Consider the following 8043-nt stretch of genomic DNA (forward strand, 5'->3'; position numbering starts at 1 on the left):
AATAACCAACTTTTTGTTTCACTAGTATTTCTCTGTTGTTCTATTTTCAGTTTCATTGAGTTCGGCTACAATAAATCATTTGATTAATTTCTATTTTGTAATTTTTCTCTGGATGCTTTCAAAATAGTTTTCATTACCTTTCATTTCCAGTAGATTAATAAATAATGATGTGTCTGGATATTGTTTTCTTTGAATTTATCCTATTTCAGATTTGTGGAGTTTCTTTTTTTTTTTTTCTTTTTTGAGAGCAGGCCTTGTTCTTTCACCCAGGCTGGAGTGTATAGTACAGTCATGGCTCACTGCAGTCTCAACCTCCCAGGCTCAAGCAATCCTCTCACCTCAAGTAGCTGAGACATGCCATCAGGGCTGGCTTTTTTTTTTTTTTTTTTAAGAGATTGAGATCTCCCTATGTTGACCAGACTGGTCTCGAACTCCTGGGCTCAAGTGATCCACCACTCTCATCTTCCAAACTACCGGCATCATAGGCGTGTGCCACTGAGCCTGGCCTTGCTGTGTTTCTTAAATCTATTTATCTTTCACCAAACTTGGGGAGTATTTAGCCATTATTTCATCAATTTTTATTTTTGTAATCAATCTTTTTCTCCTCTCCTTCAGAAATACAATGGCATGCATATTAAACCTGTTAATATTGTCCCATAAATTCTTGATGCTCTGTTCATTTTTAAAGTGTTTTTCCTCTATGTTTTTCAGATTGGATAATTTCAACTTACCTATTGCAAGTTCACTGACTCACTAACTTTTTTTTTTTTTTTTTTGAGACTGTCACTTTTTCTCTGTCACTTCCACTTTAATACTGAGCCCATTAAAATGAATTTTTATTTTAGATATTGTAGTGTTTAGTTCCAAAATTTGCACTGGGTTCTTTCTTTGTAGTTTCTATTTCTCTCCTGAGAACTTCCATCTTTTTTTTTTTTTTTTTTTTTTTGAGAGAACTTCCATCTTTTCAGTCATTTCAAGAGTGCTCACTTCTAGTTCTTATAGGATAGCTGTAACAACTGCTTTAAAGTCTTTGATAATTCCAACATCTGAGTCATCTCAGGACTGGCATCTATTGGTTGTCTTTTCCCCTGACAATAGTTTAAATTTTCCTTGTTGAGTGATTTTGGATTGTAGCTTAGACATTTTGAATACAATCACGTGTCATTTAATGACAGACATACGTTCTGAGAAATGCATCATCAGAGACGCTTTTGTCATTGTGCAAACACCACAGAGTATACTTAACAAAACCAGATGCTATAGCCTACTACGCACCTAGGCTACATGGTATATCTTATGGCTCCTAGGCTATAAACCTCTACGGCATGTTACTATACTGAATACTGCAGGCAATTGTAACACAGTGGTATCTGTGTACCTAAACATATCTTTTTTTTTTTTTTTGAGACGGAGTTTCGCTCTTGTTACCCAGGCTGGAGTGCAATGGCGCGATCTCAGCTCACCGTAACCTCTGCCTCCTGGGTTCAGGCAATTCTCCTGCCTCAGCCCCCGGAGTAGCTGGGATTACAGGCACGCGCCACCATGCCCAGCTAATTTTTTGTATTTTTAGTAGAGACGGGGTTTCACCATGCTGACCAGGATGGTCTCGATCTCTTGCCCTTGTGATCCACCCGCCTCGGCCTCCCAAAGTGCTGGGATTACAGGCTTGAGCCACCATGCCCGACCCTAAACATATCTTAACAGAGAGAAGATACAGTAAAATTAGATATTATGATCTCATGGGACCATTGTTGTATATGTAGCCTATTTTGGACTAAAACATTGTTATATAGTATATGCCTGTATTATGCTGTGAGATACTGTGCCTATAAAAGTCCTCTGGAGAACACTGATTTTTTTTTCTACAAAAGACTCCACACAGTATTGGGAGATTTTAATGGATTTTTTTTTTAACTTAACAATTCTTCCAAGTTAGGTTTAGACCACGAGTTATGAATCACCTTCTGTGGTCAGAGGTTCCAAAGTCAATTCAGTTTTCAAAGCCATCCCCCGTCTCAGCCTCCCATTTAGTATCACTTGCTTCCCTTTGCCCCATTAGTCTTAAGCACTAATTATTTATGTCATCCTACTATATTTTTGAAGGCATTTTCACATGTGACCTTGTATCCTGGCAAAGATCAGATGTTAGGCAAAGAACTAAGAAATACAAATCTCCAGCTCCAGTATGATGAGGAGGTTGCTGCCTTGAGGTCCTTAAGTGCCCTGGATAACCTGCCTATCTCCTCTTAAGACTCAGATCCTGCCTTGGTTCTGCCAGTTCTCTCAGATTTCAATTCCTCCCCTAATCCCAGCAGAGCCTGAACTCCTAAGTCTGTTGACAGCCCTACTGCACCCCCAACACAGGCTCTGCTCCACCACCTGCCAACATCCCAGCCTGACCTTTCTCCTAGGTCTGCCCATCTCTGCCTCAGTATAGCTGCCTTACCCAGGGAGGGCACAGCCAGTCTTGGACTCCAAGCCTCTCCTTTCCTGTTGACTCAAGTGACTGAGCTCAGATTGCCCATTCTTTATTTATTTATTTATTTATTTATTCTTTTTTATTGCGTTTTAGGTTTGGGGGTACATGTGAAGAACATGCAAGATTGTTGCATAGGTACACACATGGCAGTGTGGCTTGCTGCCTTCCTTCCCCTCACCTGTATCTGTCATTTTTCCCCATGCTATCTCTTCCCACCTCCCCACCCCCCGTCCCTCCCCCATTTCTCCCCAACAGACCCCAGTGTGTAGTGCTCCCCTCCCTGTGTCCATGTGTTCTCATTGTTTAACACCCGCCTATGAGTGAGAACATGCGGTGTTTGATTTTCTGCTCTTGTGTCAGTTTGCTGAGAATGATGGTTTCCAGGTTCATCCATGTCCCTACAAAGGACACGAACTCATCGTTTTTGATGGCTGCATAATATTCCATGGTGTATATGTACCACATTTTCCCTATCCAGTCTATCATCGATGGGCATCTAGGTTCCAGGTCTTTGCTATTGTAAACAGTGCTGCAACGAACATTCATGTGCATGTGTCCAGTCAATTCTAAGCAAAAAGAACAACGCAGAAGCCATCACACTACCGGACTTCAAACTATACTACAAGGCTACAGTAATCAAAACAGCATGGTACTGGTACCAAAACAGAGATATAGACCAATGGAACAGAACAGAGGCCTCAGAGGAAATACAACATATCTACAGCCATCCGATCTTCGACAAACCTGACAAAAACAAGCAGTGGGGAAAGGATACACTGTTTTATAAATGGTGTTGGGAAAACTGGCTAGCCATGTGCAGAAAGCAGAAACAGGACCCCTTCCTGACACCTTACACCAAAATTAACTCCAGATGGATTAAAGACTTAAACATCAGACCTAACACCATAAAAACCCTAGAAGAAAATCTAGGCAAAACCATTCAGGACATAGGCGTAGGCAAGGACTTCATGACCAAAATGCCAAAAGCAGTGGCAACAAAAGCCAAAATAAACAAATGGGACCTAATCAAACTCCACAGCTTCTGCACGGCAAAAGAAACAGTCAGTAGAGTGAATCAGCAACCAACAGAATGGGAAAAAATTTTTGCAGCCTACCCATCTGACAAGGGGCTGATATCCAGAATTTACAAAGAACTAAAACAGATCTACAAGAAGAAAACAAACAAGTCCATTCAAAAATGGGCAAAGGATATGAACAGACACTTTACAAAAGAAGACATACAGGAGGCCAGCAAACATATGAAAAAATGCTCATCTGGCCGGGCACGGTGGTTCAAGCCTGTAATCCCAGCACTTTGGGAGGCCGAGGTGGGTGGATCACGAGGTCGAGAGATCGAGACCATCCTGATCAACATGGTGAAACCCCGTCTCTATTAAAAATACAAAAAATTAGCTGGGCATGGTGGTACGTGCCTGTAATCCCAGCTACTCAGGAGGCTGAGGCAGGAGAATTGCCTGAACCCAGGAGGCAGAGGTTGCGGTGAGCCGAGATCATGCCATTGCACTCCAGCCTGGGTAACAAGAGCGAAACTCCATCTCAAAAAAAAAAAAAAATGCTCATCATCACTAGTCATTAGAGAAATGCAAATCAAAACCACATTGAGATACCATCTCACACCAGTTAGAATGGCGATCATTAAAAAATCTGGAGACAACAGATGCTGGAGAGGATGTGGAGAAATAGGAACACTTTTACACTGTTGGTGGGAGTGTAAATTAGTTCAACCATTGTGGAAGACAGTGTGGCGATTCCTCAGTGACCTAAAAACAGAAATCCCATTTGACCCAGCAATCCCATTACTGGGTATATATCCAAAGGATTATAAATCATCCTACTATAAGGACACATGCAGACTGCCCATTCTGACGCAGCAAGGTCAGCCCTACGTACGTGGGCAGAGCAACTCCTACCACTCAAATCGCCTAGCTCACTACATGCAAGTAGACAGCAGACCAGTGGGGGGAGCTGACGAGTGACTGGATCTGCTGGCAGAGACTCCAGATTGGATGAACCACACAGTTTTGGCAAGCATTGGGCCAAGGAGCTCTCTGGTGGCTCAGCCCTGCCAGCTATATCATCCACATGGGCACCTCTCTTCTGCCTGGAGGCACAAAGGCTTATCCATAACCCTGTCTCTGGAAGAAGAGTCAGTGCACCCTCAGGACAAGGCTGCCCAGGCTTAGTCAGTTTGCCTGTTCCAAATTGACTCAGCTACACAGCCAGTGTTTGACCTGGGTGTTTTTTGGTATTGTGATCCATATGACATGCTCCAGGAAAAAGTAAAAATGTCTCTAACCATATTTACCAAATGGATGAGTGGGAGGATATATATTGTTATCTACTTAAATATGTATGTCTAATTGATTGACTGATTGAGACAGAGTCTCACTCTGTCGCCTAGGCTGGAGTGCAGTGCACCATCTCAGTTCACTGCAAGCTCCACATCCCAGGTTCAAGCAATTCTCCTGCCTCAGCTTCCCAAGTAGCTGGGATTACAGATGTGTGCCACCACTCCTGGCTATTTTTTGTATTTTTAGTAGAGATGGGGTTTCATCATGTAGGCTGGGCTGGTCTCAAAGTCCTGACCTCAAGTGATCCATCTGCCTCAGCCTCCCAAAGTGCTGGGATTACAGGCATGAGCCACAGCGCCCAGCCTAACTTATTTATTAAGTTGCACTAACATATCCAGTCCATTCCAGTTTGAGTTCTAGGCATTTCACTTTCCTCAGGTTCCACATATAAAAATACCATGTTTGTGATTAGACAGAAAATTCACAATGTACTAAAGAGAATAAAGCAAAAGGTCCCCTTCTAAAGTGAGTCCCCAGAGAACCTGCTCCAAGGTAACCATGTTAGCATATTTTTGTTTATCCTTCTAGAAATTTTCCAAAAATGTGCAAACATGGGTTTGTATAACCTCCTCATTTTACACATATGAATGAAATATTGTAATACATACTTGTCATTTATAACCTATTCATACGTTTTCTCACATGGCTACATAAATAAATCCTTTAAAAATACAGTCTCTGACTTAGAAGCATGTGATACCCCAAAAACTTAACTTGTAAATAACTTTTCTGGAACTTAAAACCAGTTTCAGAGAAATAATATTCTAAATCAAGAACCGGGGTCAGGGGTTTTTCTGTAAAGGGCCAGATTGTGAGTATGTTCGGCTTTGTCCACCAGTCTCCGTCATGTGTTCTCTGGGTTTGTTTTTGTTTTGTTTTGTTTACAATCCTTTAAAAATGTAAAAACCAATCTTAGCTCTCAGGTAGTACCAAAACAGGCTGTGGGCCAGATTTGGCCCTTGGACTATCATTTGCTGACTCCTCTTCTAAATGCTGGTTAGGCCCGCAGCTTAGCTCCCAGAAGCACGATTAATCCATGTTACTGAGACACCAAATAAGATAATATATTTTAAATTACACTGTAAACTGTAAAGTCTATACTAACATGAAGAATTATTATGTAGTTTTTCAGTGTTTAGCATGTGGATAACTTTTAAAAACAAAAGTTAGGCCAGGCGCGGTGGTTCAAGCCTGTAATCCCAGCACTTTGGGAGGCCGAGGCGGGTGGATCACAAGGTCGAGATCGAGACCATCCTGGCCAACATGGTGAAACCCCGTCTCTACTAAAAAAAATACAAAAAATTAGCTGGGCACGGTGGCGCGTGCTTGTAATCCCAGCTACTCAGGAGGCTGAGGCAGGAGAATTGCCTGAACCCAGGAGGCAGAGGTTGCAGTGAGCCGAGATCGCCCCATTGCACTCCAGCCTGGGTAACAAGAGCGAAACTCCATCTCAAAAAAAAAAAAAAAACAGAAGTTAACATGGAATTTAAGTGTTTTATATATCTTGAGTTGAATGAAGAATTAGATATATTAGTGAAGAATCTCAGAATTTTCAAGCTATCTAAGACGCAGAAGATAACATTGTATTACATCCAATCCTACTTTTAAATTTTGTATTTATTTATTTTTTTAGATACGGGGTCGGTCTTGCTCTGTTGCCCAGACTGGAGGACAGTGGCAGGATCATAGCTCACTGCAGCCTTGAACTCCTGGGCTCAAGCAATCCTCTTGCCTCAGCCTTCTTAGTAGCTGGGACTACAGGCACACACCAGCACGCTTGGCTTCCTACCCTTTTTGTCAACACAACGTAAACACATATTAACTTCAAGGTGACTCCTGTGGTGTGAGTTCATATGCCAAGTGCCCCCCTTCACTGAAAAATAACTCACTGAGTTTTTGCACTGCAGGCATTGAAAAGGTTCTTCTGCTTGCTGTTCATAGCCATGTGCACTGGCCTAAACTTGAATATTCTGTGAATTGCATCTGCTGGAACCTACAAAGGCAGAGAAAGGGCAGAAAGGATAAGAATAGGGTAAATGCTGGAGAGTCATTTTATGACTTATCTAGATAAGGAAACTAAATCTTTTGTTTTTGTCTGAGATAGGGTCTTTCTCTGTCACCCAGGCTGAAGTGCTGTGGGATGATCTCGGCTCACTGTACCCTTGACTTCCTGGGCTCAGGTGATCCTCCCACCTCAGGCCCCTGACCCCCTGAGTAGCTGGGACCACAGGCATGAGCTACCATGCCCCATTAATTTTTAAATTTTGTGTTTAATTTTGTATTTAAAATTTTGTGTTTACATTTGTATATATACTTATATACCCCTATACCCCCCAATTTTTTTTTTTTTTAAGAGACGGGCTTTTGCCACATTACTCAGACTGGTCCCAAACTCCTGGACTCAAGCAATCTGCCCACCCTCAGCCACCCAAAGTGCTAGGATTGCAAGCACAAGCTGCTGTGCCCAGCCAGGAAACTTATTTTTAACAATATAAACATCCCTATTATACATTTAATTGAGCTTTAAAACTTATGACCTGCCTCTTCTCCATCAGGGAGGTAGGGCTTGCTTTAATAACCTCACACCATAATTGTATTTTCTATAAATGAAATGCAGAGATTTTCCTGCAATACCTGGGAAAGAAGGTGGAAGAGAAAGGGCACTAAAAACAAAAACGAACAAAAAAAACCTGTAAGGAAGGCACTGAGCTGGTGGCTGCCTGCCTGGGTGGTGAAGGTGGTTTATGGTATCCACATGTAATCCCAGAAAAGAAACCCAGATGAGAGGGGGAAGATGTTTTGTGGCATAACTGAATCCTTCAGGGAGGAGTACTTTGTGATATTTCCCTTAGCAAAACATCATATTGCTTGATAAAAACAGTCATTTAAAAAAATAGTCCTTTTAAATTTTTCTTTTTTCTGAGACAGAATTTGGCTGTCACCCAGCCTGGAGTGCAGTGGCACAAACTCAGCTCACTGCAATCTCCATCTTCTTAGCTCAAACAATCCTCCCACCTTAGCCTCTCAAGCCTAACCTTAAAAAAAATTTCTATAATTAAAAAGACAGGTCGGGCACAGTGGCTCATGCCTGTAATCCCAGCACTTTGGGAAGCCAAAGCAGGCAGACCACTTGAGGTCAGGAGTTCAAGACTGGCCTGGGCAACATGGTGAAACCCTGTCTCTACCAAAAAT

This window comes from Saimiri boliviensis, chromosome 2, assembly GCF_048565385.1.
Source record: "Saimiri boliviensis isolate mSaiBol1 chromosome 2, mSaiBol1.pri, whole genome shotgun sequence".
In the NCBI taxonomy this organism is placed as follows: Eukaryota; Metazoa; Chordata; class Mammalia; order Primates; family Cebidae; genus Saimiri; species Saimiri boliviensis.